This window comes from Pantherophis guttatus, chromosome 1 (assembly GCF_059756535.1).
Source record: "Pantherophis guttatus breed Tessera chromosome 1, ASM5975653v1, whole genome shotgun sequence".
Lineage (NCBI taxonomy): Eukaryota > Metazoa > Chordata > Lepidosauria > Squamata > Colubridae > Pantherophis > Pantherophis guttatus.
The window spans coordinates 83,469,229-83,482,524 of record NC_142063.1 but is presented as its reverse complement, the minus strand read 5'-3'; the positions used below and the strand labels follow the sequence as shown (position 1 = coordinate 83,482,524).

General features: G+C 39.7%; 1 protein-coding gene across 10 annotated transcripts in view; it reads left to right on the top strand.

Annotated features, from left to right (window-relative positions):
* Positions 1-337: 337 nt before the first annotated feature.
* Positions 338-13,296, top strand: part of PRR5L (proline rich 5 like) — a 71,889-nt gene continuing 58,930 nt past the window's right edge. The window contains exons 1-4 of one of the 10 annotated variants that reach the window (XM_087877073.1): positions 338-420; positions 3,055-3,136; positions 10,075-10,179; positions 11,873-12,042. The gene's annotated coding sequence lies outside the window, so the exon portion shown is untranslated. Of the gene's footprint in view, positions 421-474; positions 1,553-3,054; positions 3,137-10,074; positions 10,180-11,872; positions 12,043-13,296 lie in introns of those variants that run through there. The other 9 variants (XM_034417380.3, XM_034417382.3, XM_034417383.3 and 6 more) reach the window with 9 other exon arrangements.

Sequence of the window (13,296 nt, the reverse complement as noted above, 5' to 3'; positions counted from 1 at the left end):
AGTAAAGGTAAGTAGAACCTATCCCTGCTTTGAACGGTCACTAAACGAACTACTGTTTAGTGAACTACCAATTCAACTTCTTTTCCTCTTACTACATCTCCTTGGTTTTTCTTTCATTTTGGGTGGTCCAAGGCAGCTGACTCGATAAAATCTTGGAATCCGGGGCAGAAACCCTTAACAAAACGCAAAACAAAGCTTTCTGTCGCCCCAACGGCGTGTTGCCGTAGAGAATCTGAAACCGGGAAGACCTTCTTCCTCCACCAGCTACTAAAACTTATATAGTCATTTCTAATTTCTCATCCTTCCAAAAGTGGCGCTCTAAGCTCTTTTTAAATAAAAGGCGGAATGGGGGGGGGGGGGGTTGCGTAAAGCGTAAACTTTCCTCGCGTCCGATTTCGACTGAGGGGATGGCGAAGTAAGGTGAGAACTTCCCCTAAAAGTGGGAGTAGGAGGAGTTGGTGGGGGGGGGGGTGCGGGAGAGTTGTAAAATTTAGGAAAACCGCAGCAGTTTCCCCAGCAACGGCTGTAGAAGGATTCTGAATCCAGCCGTGAGGGAAGAGACGCGTAACAATTTACAAGGCGGGTTTTTTTTCCCCCTCTTTATACAAGTCCCTCTTGAGATGCGCTAACAATCTTTATTACGGGGAAGTTCGAAAAGAAAAGAAAAGAAAAGAGAAAAGAGAGAAGAGAAGAAAGGAGAAGAAAGGAGAAGAAAGGAGAAGAAAGGAGAAGAGAAAAACAACAACGTGGAATGTGGAAAGAGCGACAGATTAGCGATATGTTTTGATTATGGTGGGGCGGGGTGGAGCGAGAGAGAGAAAAGAGACTTTTTCTTTCTTTCGCTCTCCGCGCCTTGTTTACGCTTTCTCGAGGCGCGAAACACGCGCTGGGTCCTCCTCGCCCGCCTAGATCAGCGAGGCGGCTCCCGGGGCTGGGGGGGGGGGAGAGCTTTCTTTCTTTTTTTTTTTGCACCCCGACCCCGAAGCCCGCCGTCTCCGGGGGGGTCTTTAGAAAGGGAGAGGGAAGCAGGAGCTGGCCTCGCTCTCCACGATCGGTGCGCAGGTTTGAGCTGCAGCCAGGACAGACCGGTGAATGTCTGGGAGAGTCGGGAAGTGATGCCTCCCTGCGGAGGAGGGTTCTTACTTCCACGCAACAGAAGACGAAACCTGCGGGGCTTCTTTCCTTGCTGCTTCCTCCCAAGTATTCTTGGGAGCGATTCGCCGACTTGCACGCTCCTTTTGGGTTATTTATTTATTTATTATTATTATTTTTATTCCGGGAGGTGCTGCTGCTGCTGCTGCTACTTGAGTTCCGAAACCCGAGTGGGCGGAGGCGGGCGGATAACCTCATTCCCTCCTTCTCCCTCTCGCCCCCCACTTTTTTTTTTTTTTTTCCTTTTCTTTCTCGTTATTGCTAAATGACTTTCAATTAAGAGCATAGCCGGCTATTATGCAGCAGAGACGGAAGACGTGCGGTTAGCGTGGAAAAAAAAAAAAGAAGAAGATCTGGCAGGCTCTTCCCACTTGTTTCAAATCCTCGTCTCGGGGACTGGGTGAGTTTGGCTTTGAGTCATCCATGGAAGAATGAAACGCTTCTTTTTGTTGCAAACGAATGAACGAGGCATCTCCGGCTTGGATAATTGAGCGCGTTTATTCCGCTAACAGAATGTTTTACTTTTTTTTAGGAACAATTATTTTGCATTCTGGATAACAGAGGGTCGGGTTTTGCCCTCCCTTCTCCGATTTCTTTCATTTCTGCCTTGTTTCGTGAAATTTCCCCTCCTGCCAAGCAACGCTCCCAGGGCCCGAAGGACTAAACTGACGTTTGAGCCGGTTCTCTCGTATATATTTTTGTTTGTTGGTAACAACTGTGGAGTGTATTTATAGGCAGTGCTGTAATTTTGTGGTGCAGAAAGTTTCAATTTTGTTCAGCCAGCCATTTACCACAGACCCAGACACCCTGTAATGTTCCGATGAGAATAGATACAGGTTACTGAAGGGGAAGAGTCAAGTGCTGGGAGGCCCCTGCAGAGTTGGGTCCGCAACATTTTGGCACCCATGCAGAAGGTAGTTTTTTTTTAAAAAAATATTGTATGGCTGGATTCATGCTGTGGGGCTGAAGAGACAGCTGCGCAACCAGAAAATGTGCTTTTTAATCTGTCACGGAACTGCATGGGGAAGTGGGACAAATTGGAGGGATGAATTCTGGCAAGTCGCAGCAAGTAGAATGTGAATTGGCTGCTAGTGGTGGCTTGCACTCTCCAGTAACTTCTGCAGTGGGAATGCCAGCAGTTGTCAGATATGCTGGCATGATCCTTCTGTAGTGCCCTGGATGGATTTGTAGGAACTGGCAGATAAAGTGCTTTCCAGCATGTAGGCAAGCATTAGTGCACCCTGGAGTAGTGCTCAGCTCTAGTGATCTCTCTTGGGGAGATCTAGACTCAAAGCACTCTTGGTCATGGAACTTCTTAATAACTCTGGGCCGGTCCCTTTTCCTTTGATTTCTTTGAGGATAAAAATGATGAGTGTTCTCATGAAACTACTCAGAAGAAACCATAAAGCTGAAATTTGTTGTTAAAAACTAACCAGTTGTCTGCTAAAAGATGAGCAAAGCTATTAGCTCATCTACTGCCTTCATATTGGTTCTATGTTCTAGATAGTTACATAGTAATTACTAGGTGGAAGGCAGCTAGGTTGCTATATGCAAGAGTAGACACCTGTTTGCATAGGTCTACTATGTAAGCTAAGTGTATTAGAAAACAACATCTGATCCCTTGTAACAGCCCTTTGATGACTATTCCCTTCTGTTATATGCTCCTAATTAACCAGTGTTGCAGATTAGGCAGGGCAAGATTATCTTTATTAAATATGTTCCTTTAGAAAATGGGTGTCAAATTCACCATGTCATGTTGCCGTCATGTGATGTTTCATGGTGTTTTTCCTATTTGCGGAGCTGGAGTGGGTATGGCCTGCGCATGACACATCTGGCCCGCGGGCCACCAGTTTGACACCCCTGCTTTAGAAGTTGCACTAAACCCCAGCTATTCTCTTTTAGGAAAGGTGTCAGGACTGTCCTCTTTAACAAGACCTTTTTGGGTTGAAGGAGGGTTGATCTGCATGACAAGCCTGCTCTAGTTGTGAGTATGAGCTACTGCTGATTTTTATTTACTTGTTCTGTGCCACCAAATCAATAGATGCCAAATCATGGAAATTTACAAAACAGGCATAACAATTAAAATATCCACATTAAGTGCCAATAAATGAAACCACCAGTAGTTAGAGTTAAAATAATGCAAGTATAAAAGTTAATGGTTGTATTGATAAATAAAACAAATCATGCAAAATCTGATAAAATGCCCATAGTTAAACTAATGCAAGTAATTAAAGTCTTGAGGGCAGGGATGTCTGATGGTTTTCTCTACGTACACCAAACTTATTGGAAAGGCAACTTTAGACCCTCTTTTTTTTGGAGGGGGAATGCATCAAAAGTAATATTTTTTGACATACCTGCTGTGCTTTATTTCATTATAGATAAATAGTGTGTTGTGGACAAAAAAAAATCTTCAGCTAGATACTCTGCTCTATATCAGGAATACCCCTCTCCTTCATTCACTAGTTGCTGCCTTGCACATTTTTTGAATAAAAACCTTGATGAAACAGTGAAAAATTATAGTATTAACTATCTCAACCACCTGTGTTGTAAGCTTAAGAATTTGATTTTATTCTCCATGCTTTTCAACACTAGAATAATCTGTCTGTCTAGCTCTGCAGGCTAAAATACCATGATTTTACCACTTTATGGGCAGCCAACAAATTTAATAAATTATTATATGGACCTCAACTCACTCCTTTTCTTTAATTAAATCAAGGGAGAGTGTGGATGCTCTGAATCAATTCTTGGTTAGGATTGGATGAGGGGCAATAAAATTAGATTTAATCAAAACAAAACAGAGATACTGATCAGAAGACTAATTAGGCAATGGTAGGCTATTCTGGAAGAGATTACAGTAATGCAAGAACATCAGATTGGTAGTTTAAGGATCCATTGATAGTCTTTGGATCCATCATGCTTTGCATGAAAGAGGTAGCCTTAATGGAGTGTTTTATATCACATCAGATTGATACAGGAACTGCTTCTGTAGAAATAGCTTATTCCAGTTAACTTCCAGGATGAATTATTAGAATTTACTGCCCAGAACATTCCTCTAAAATTGCATGAAACTATTATTAGTCTAAAATATTACTTTGGCAAATTATATCCAGGTCTAGTTCAAAGTTTTAATCTTTAATCTTTCAAGTATAAAGTGACTGGCACCCTGATCCCCATATTTAACTCATGTGATCCTGTTGTAATTGGCTATATATTTCTGTGTACCACTATAAATGAAATTGAAGAACTAAGCACTTTTTTTCAGTGCATTTAGAAAGGAAGGAAAGAAACAAAGGGGAAACAAAACTAAATGGATATGAGGTGAAAGGAAGAAGTAGCTAGATAGGAAATAATAGAAAAACAAGCAAAGCCCCATTAAAGCATTAACAAGAGTTTACTACAGTGGTAAACAGGTCTTTCTAAGCTCTTCTAAAAGCTAGTCTTTAAGCTAACCTTAGAAGGTAACCATAGTTTTCATTAGGGATGGTTGCATCCTTTTGCAGCTCCATCAGTTTATACCACCTGCCCTATACCTAACAAATGCAAGACATCCCTTTCCCATCCCTAGTAGTGCCTGGGAATGGGAAAACCTTGTTTTGTTAGAAAAAAAGAGTTAGGAAAGATCTGTGCTTGGTCCACGTGCTGTGGTCAAATATAGATGCCGCTGATGTTGGAACTGGTAATGAAGGTAAGGAAAGAGGCAGCAAAGGAGCAAGGAAGGTAAAGAATTCAGAGTTGGTTCTTTGGGGAGAGGCAGATGCAGAAAAGAAAAAGAATCCCTTTTCCTCCTTGCTCCCTCAGCTGCAGCAACTTTGCTTGGATGTTTGGCATTAGGGGAGCCTACCCCTACTAGGAATAATGATGCTATTTAAGTTGTTCCATAAGGTCAATATTCTCCTAAGGCAAGAAAAACAGGTTGCCTATTAGGGAGGTTCTGATCTCTTTGTAAAGACATAAAAGCAAAAATGATGACACAAATATAGGCTCCCTCTGTACAACATAAAGTGTTCCCATATAGAGAATGGCTTGTTCTGTTTTCTTAGCATTAACATTAATTTCCTGCTGGATCACCTTGACCAGCAATTGGCTTCAGCAGTAGGTTGGCCTTGAAACGGTCCCTTGATGTGAGAAAATGTTTTTAACCAATAGTAAGCAACTGCCTCAAAGCTGCTGGAGCCTATGTGGATGAGCATCTTGTCTATGATCAGAAGCTTAAGCAAGTTGAGACTAGGTTAATATTTGAATGGGAGACCAGCAGGGGAATTGTAGATTTATAAGTTTAAAGGCTAGACTAGGAAGTTGAAAAACCATCCCATGTGGATAAATCTGGATATATTTGAGCTAAAATTTCTGAAACACAAGCTAACACCCCCCCCCATGTTGAAAGCCTTCATCAGGTGTATTCAAAGGTATTCAAAGATAAGACTTGGATCAAATTCTTTCAGTCTTTCAATATAATATGAATTCCACTATCTTTCACAACTTTTGACTACTTCATAAGAACTTGGAGAGAATTAGTTTTGCTTCTCGCATGGATGTGTAAGCAGTTCTTCCTTTTTGGGGGGAGAATTTATTTATTTATTTATTTATTATTAGTTCGATTTATATATGCCGCCCTTCTCCGGAGACTCAGGGCGGCTTACAATGCATTAAGCAATAGCCTTCATACTTTTGCATATACCTGCTTAGTAGGGCTTTTTGCCCCCCCTCCCCCCGGAGCGGTGTTCTATTTTATACAAAGTCAGCTTATTGCCCCCACAAACCAGGTCCTCATTTTACCTACTTCGAAAGGATGGAAGGCTGAGTCAACCTTGAGCCTGGTGAGAATTGAACTTTCAGTAATTGCAGGCAGCTGGCAGCTAAGTACTACTTTAACAGCAGCAGTTTAGTCCACTGCACCACCAAGGCTCTTGGCACCAAGGAATGTATCAACTACAGTACCTTCAATTAATAACTGGTACCTATATTGGTGCTGCACTCCTAAATAGTGCATGCATCAAACTGTATTTTGGATAGATAATGCTTCCAACAAATACAACAAAAAGATAACAACTTACAACAGATCAACAAACAGGATTGCTAGGCTGAAACTCTTCTGAATTAACCCAAACTCTACTTTATTGATTTTTTTCCTACATAGAGAATATTACTCTCTCAAAAACATCCTCTTTCAGCCACTGTTACTTCTGAACATTCTATATGCTTGCTATGTGGATTGAAGTTTTTCACACTCAAAAACTCTACTTGCCCTAGAGCAGGGGTGTCAAACTCGATTTCATTGAGGGCTGCATCAGATTGTGTTTGAGCTCGGGGGGCCCGTGGGGGCTGTGGCCAGGGTGGGCATGGCCAGCTTGACATCACTCCTGTCGGGGACACCTGTGGTGGCCCAAGCACTCTGCCAATGAAAACAGGCTCCCGAGCTCCATTTTCGACTGCCACTGTCTCTTCCAACCCTCTGCCAGTGAAAACGGAGCTCGGTTTTCACTGGCAGAGGGTTGCAGGAGGCAGTGGCATCCAAAAGCAGAGCTTGGAAGCCCATTTTCATTGGCAGAAGCACCGTGAGCTGGTCCTTTGCTGTTTCCAGGGAAGCCACATGGGCCAAATCTAAGTACCCCGTGGGCTGGATCTGGTCCCCGGGCCTTGAGTTTGACTCCCCTGCCCTAGAGCCCCAGAGGGTTTGAGCTTGAATTTGAATGTAAACAAAGTTCTTTAATGCAACAGGTGTACTAAGTATTTCCCATGATAAGAAACCTGCCTTTTTTTTTCTTTTGAAACAAACTAATCTAGAAATATTAATCTTTACAGCTTACTAGTTTTGGGTTACTTGTTGAAAGCAGGATGAGAAAAAAATACATTTGAGAATACTGATAAAAGCATGATCTGTTCTTGGTTTTTCTAAGGCTGATTTGCTAAAGCTATTGAAAATGTTTCACTGTGACTGCAATGCCTATTTGCATTGAAGTTAATCAAGAGACCTATGGCAAGTAAATCAATTAAACCAAATTTCTACAGTAATTGCTTTTATCTTAATAACATCCAGGGATTTGATATAACCCTTCTTCTAATCTATCACTCCTGAATTAATTTTATGAACTCCTTTGCATCAGTTAATATTTTGAAATCTAGCTTACTAATTAAACAATATTAGAAACATGCCATAAAAGTAAGAAAATATTAGTAAATTAGGAACAGTGAACTGCAGACATTGGAAGCTGGTGAACTGCAGTCATCTCCCTGTATTCTACTGGATTCCCCCTCCCCCCCCTTCGGTTTTTTTTTCCCACATGAAATGGTGTCATGAAAATGGAGCTGTATAAATACCAACTGTGCAACTTCTATTTTCTGGACTTTTGAACAATGGATTTTACATGCAACTGATAATATTTTTGCAGTAACATTTGCATAATGTCACATGCAAAATTATGTTTTTGTGTGATGCCATAATTATGCAAAGGTAAAATTGATACAAATAACAGTTGACACCATTTGCATTACTTTCATGCTTTTCCCCTGCAACTACTTTTTTTTTAACCAGGGTTTGTTGTACTTACCCACTTTTTCTGTCAACTAAATCCTGTTAAACAAATACGAATAGTAAGAGTAAGAGATCATTGTGTCAGCTTCATAACTTATTCATGTTCTATACCTCTAACAGAGATTTTATTTAGAGAAGTTAGCTATAGTGATATCTTTTCTTGTATATGTATATTTGATTTATATTTGGTCCACTAAATGGTTCTTGGAAGGCTTACAAAAAAATAATGCTTATTTTTGCAGTACACTGATTTTTTTTCTTTTAGTGAAAATGCTGTTAATGGCAAAAGGGCAAATTAGATTATGCCCCTTTCCCTTCCCTCCCTCCCCTTAATATCTGGCAGAGCGGATATTAATCCTGAAAATCTATGGGTTTTTTTATACAAAGACTGATTCCGTATGTGCAAATTTTACTTGACTTTAAGCTTAATTCTACAATACCACAAAACACAGTGATTGCCTATTGTGATTAGAAATTTTGGAAATTGTAGCCCCTGAAAAAGATGGCAATATGGAAGGCTATTCTGTCTATCTCCCCTCCATATTTCTGAACAGTAGCATCTTTTCAAGGACCATAGCAAAACAAATCTGGACAGTCATAACACATTAATTTACAAGTAGGAATTAGACTTTCATGATGGTTTAATTCAGGGGTGAAATGCTCCCGGTTCGGACCGGATCGCCCGATCCAGTAGCGATGGCGGGTGGTTCAGAGAACCAGTAGCAAAAATCCCTGCGCCCCTCCCCATGCCCAGTTGAGCCACGCGATCACCAGAGGCTGTTTTTTTTACTTTTAAAAGCATTTTTTCTACAACCTCTTCGGCCGAAAAAATGCTTTTAAAAGTAAAAAAAAAAAAGCCTCTGATGATCGCGCAGCTCAACTGGGATTGTCAGAGGCTTTTAAAAGCATTTTTTAATAACCTCTTCAGCTGAAGAGGCTGTAGAAAAAATGCTTTTAAAAGTTAAAAAAAAAAAGTTGGCCACGCCCACACTGTCACATTACACCCCCCACCAAGCCACGCCCATAGAACCAGTAGTAACAAATTTTACATTTCACCACTGGCTTAATTCATTTGTTTGTTATCCCTCGCAAACTTTTATCTTAAGAAATCTGACTGGGAACGATGCAGATTTCCAGTCATAAAACAGATCCTACCTCCAGCTTTTTGATAAAAGGTTACTTTTTGCTCCTTTAGTAAATATTTGCCATTACTTTGATGAATAATTCTGGAATCATTATCATGTATTCTATTGCCGTGTTTTCCTGAAAATAAGACCCTGTTTTATATTTTTTTGAACCCTGAAATAAGCGCTTGGCCTTATTGCCATGCGCTCAAAACCCCGATTGGGCTTATTATCAGGGGATGTCTTATTTTGGGGAAAACAAGGTATCATATTATCATGAATGTGGTTTGTAATAAAGAGTCCAGATTTTTTTCCCAATAGGACAATACGAGGTAAGCAGAAAAGAGGGTCAGGTCAGTTGGGCTGCTGAGGAAATTTTATATGTCACTCTAAAACAATATAAAGCTATATCTCTTATTTATTTAGGTACAAAAAGTTATCGTAAACAGAGCAATTAGGTATTGACTTCATCAATGGAAGAAATAGAATTTCTAGCATTTTATATTTCATGTGGGAATTGACAGTGTGAAAATTTAAAATATACAGACGTATATGGGTTACGTGGTAAGCAGTTAAGTGAAAATAGATGGCATAAGTGCATGATTTAAACAGATTCAGGATAAAACCAAATTACCTTCAAAAGGCTGAAAAGCTGCTTGGAAAACAAACCTGTTGAGATAACAGATACATTCCTCTAGATTCATTTTGTATAGACCTTTTTTCTTTCTTTGACTCATTCTAAACAACTGAAAGTAAACCTTTAATACCAATGAAATAGGGTGGAAATTTTGTCCCTCTGTCATATTTATGGGTACTTCTGAGCAAAAGAGGGTTTACTTGGGGGATAGACAGACTTGGGTTCAGTCCTGCTTGTAGAGAAAATTGAACTTCCCATATCTCTTACCACTGTTCCAACTCGTCACTGTACTCGGTCTTGGCTTCCTCTGGAGGAAGGAACTTCTGTTTATTAGCAACAAGTGCCTTTACAGAAGTGAATCCCCACATTGTCTTTCATGGGATAGTTTGCAGAACCATATGAGGGAACACTTGTCTCGCCTTTTCCCACAATTCCAGTTATCTTCTTGTGGCAAGAAAGTGATATTGCTTCAAAAAAAGATCCCAACAGACAGCTGGAATCTTCAAATATTAAAATTGTGAAAGTGGGGAGGGGGGAGAGGTTGTCCTATGAGCAGTAGGACAAAGCTGTCCATACTTGCTGAAAGATGAGCTCTGATTGGCTAATAGCTGTGTTTTTTTATTATACAGGAAGGAGAGTCAGTTGGGCCAGATGCGTCATGCCCAGGCCACGCCCACCCCAGCTCAGTGAAAGAGAAAAAGTCACGATACATCACGTGGTGACAATGTGACGCGGTGAGTTTGATACCCGTGTTTTAGAATAATGATTTGAATGATAGCAACTTGATCCCTGCCTAAAAAAATATGATGAAAGCCAGCCAAAATACTGGAGATGATACTTACAAGGATTTTACCTGCCAGCATCCCATAAGTCTTCCACAAACTTTCAGAAAGTTTTAGACTAAATTTCCATAGTTCCAGATATAAATATCAGACCATACTTCGTGTTGCTGATAGGATCTTCATAAATGATTTGGATGAGGGAATAGGAGGAGAACTCTTTAAATTTGAAGACTGTTATGTCCTGACAGTCGGCGCATGCGTAATCGCAGCCGCCAGAAGAGGGCGCTAACTTGGCAGGAAGTAAGAGGGCGCTGATTGGGTTAGACACTGACAGCTCGGGTATATAAGAGCTGTCAGCTTATGAGAGCTTGCTCGCTCGCACTGTTCACGCAGTTAGCTGTTCACGTTATTGTTTTGAAGTAATAATTAAAAGGCATTGTTACTGTTAACTATTCTGCCTCGATTTCTGCCTGCCCATGTCAGTATAAAGCAAAGACACCAAGGGGGCAGGAATAGCCAAGACCCCAGAAGGATCTCAACAAACTTAACATTGGGCCCTATCTAACAACATGAAATTCAATGGAGAGAAAAGTAAGGTTTTACACTAAATAAAATAAAAAACCAAATGTAAAGGTAGAGAATAATTAAAATTTAGCTGAGATGAAACGTGCTAGAGCAGAGGTGTCAAACTTGCGGCGTCACATTGCCGACACATGACATATTGCAATCTTTTCCCCCTTTGCGGAGCCGGGGTGGGCATGGCCTGCATATGACGTATCCGTCCCGTGGACCTACAGTTTGACATCCTTGTATAGAGGAATCTTGGAGTCCTAGTGGACAATCACTTAAATATTCTGGAAAGAGTGCAGAGAAGACAAACAAAGATGATTAGGGGGCTAGAAGCTAAACCACGAAGAATGGTTGCAGGAATTGGGTATGTCTAAGTTTAATGAAAAAAATGACTAAGGGTGACATGATATTTCAATATCTGAGGGCCTGCTACAAAGTTGAGGGGGTCAACCACTTTTCCAAAGCAAAAAAGGCAAGACAAGCAATCGATGGAAACTAATCAAGAAGAGAAGTAACCCAGATCTAAGGAGAAATTTCCTGACAGAATAATTAACCAGTGGAACGGCTTGCTTTCAGAAGTTGTGAATGGTTCATTGCTGGACATTTTTAAGAAGAGATTGGACCACCATTTGTTTGAAATGGTATAGGGTCTCCTGCTTGAGCAGGGGGTTGGATTAGATGACCTCAAACAACACTCTCAGAACTTCCACTCTATGAACTTGCTAATAGAATGCCCTGATTAACAGCAGCAGAGACCAGATTTCCTTAGTTATCTTTGAGTGCACCTTTTATACACTTGAACAGGTGAAACTCCTTGCTGTACAAAGATGTGATGGAAAAACCTGGTTGCCTCACCTGTGGGAGGGAAGAAACCCATTTGCGTTCAAACAATGATTGTTGAGTTTGGCTTTTGCCCTTTCCAATGCAACTTCCTTTTCTGTTGATATAATTTATTCCTTGAATATCATAAACCTATCCAGAGTTACAGAATGCTGAGTTTATGGGCGCCTCTTGTAGCATTTTCCTTGTTTGGAAGTTCAGCCAATTGAAACGTTCTTCTCCTTGTGGCTGCTAGCAGGCATCCTGCTTCTGATGGGTTACTGAAGTGGGAGGAGCTTCGTCCCTCTGCCTCTTCCCTCTTGCAACTGAGTGTCTTGCCACAATTGGCTCAGATTCCTTAAAGGGCAGAAGTTGGCTTCTCAGTATACCACGAAAGAAGGGAGCAGCATTTCCATTACTTTAAAGGTTAGTGTTGAGAATATCTTGATTCAGGGCATTTTTGTGTGACTGACTTTTTTAAAAAGTTAATCTTTTTTTAAAAAAAGTTTCTATCTTAATATGAAAGATGAAAAAACCTTTTTACATTCAACTTCTCTTTAAAAAATTAGGTTATTTTAGCAGCAGTAAATGTTTTCAAAATAAAGTTAGAGGTTTGAATTTTCCCTTTGAACTGGAGGTTGCAATCTTGTATCTACTTATCCAGAATGAGACACATTGAACTCAGTGGGATGTCTACATAAAGAAGTACATTGAATATATGTTTTGTAGGATAGGAGATACCATAAATACACTGTGGATTAATAACTAAAATCTACTAAGAGGTAATATATCTAGTTTTGAAAATGATAATTATTTAGGCAATTACTGTAGGTATAGTCTCCAGGGCAGCCTTTCCCATATGGTTGCCTTCTACATGCATTGAAATTACTGAAGTTAATTAATCAAAAATCATATTTAGGCTATATTGGACTCCCCAAATAATATATTTGAAACAGTAGACATCAGATATTTTTAATGTTGGGAGTGTAAAATAATTGAAGTCTCATTGATCACATTATATGGTCATGTGATTATTTAATGACTCTTTGGGATTGTGTATTAATGTATATTTGTAGATTAATGGCAAAATCTTTTAAATGTTAAAAATGTGAATGTAATGTTGAATTTTATACCAAAGTTTTGGAATTTGACTTTTTATAAGGAATTGTAATTGTATCAATTATTGTATTAAATTTGAAAAGTGATATTATTCCAGATGTCAAAGAATGTTTGCTGGAAATGTGTGATTTATCTGTTTTGGAAAAGGCAATATTTTCTAAATCAAAGGATGTCATTATGGTGGAGATTTTGTGGTATCTCACAATCTTATTTTGCTAATAGTGTTCAATTCATTGGTAAACCAGTGACTTATACTGATAAGTATAAAATATATATTTTTTTTGTAACTTCAGTTTGTATTTTTAGTTTTATTTTCTTGTAAAATTAAAGATTGTTGGTTAAGAAAAGTAAAGATATTAAACATTAAAAAAATTATGTAGCTTTTGGCTACTCCAGATAAAGTAATTGATGTAGGAATACTTAGTGACCACTTTAGCAGCTGCTTTTTTTTTTTTTTAATTAGTTGCAGTTATCCAAGTTACGTTTAAAGGCATGAGCAATGAGGGATGATGGTAGCTCAACACACATAGAAAACAGCAAATTGGAAGAAACAATTTTGGG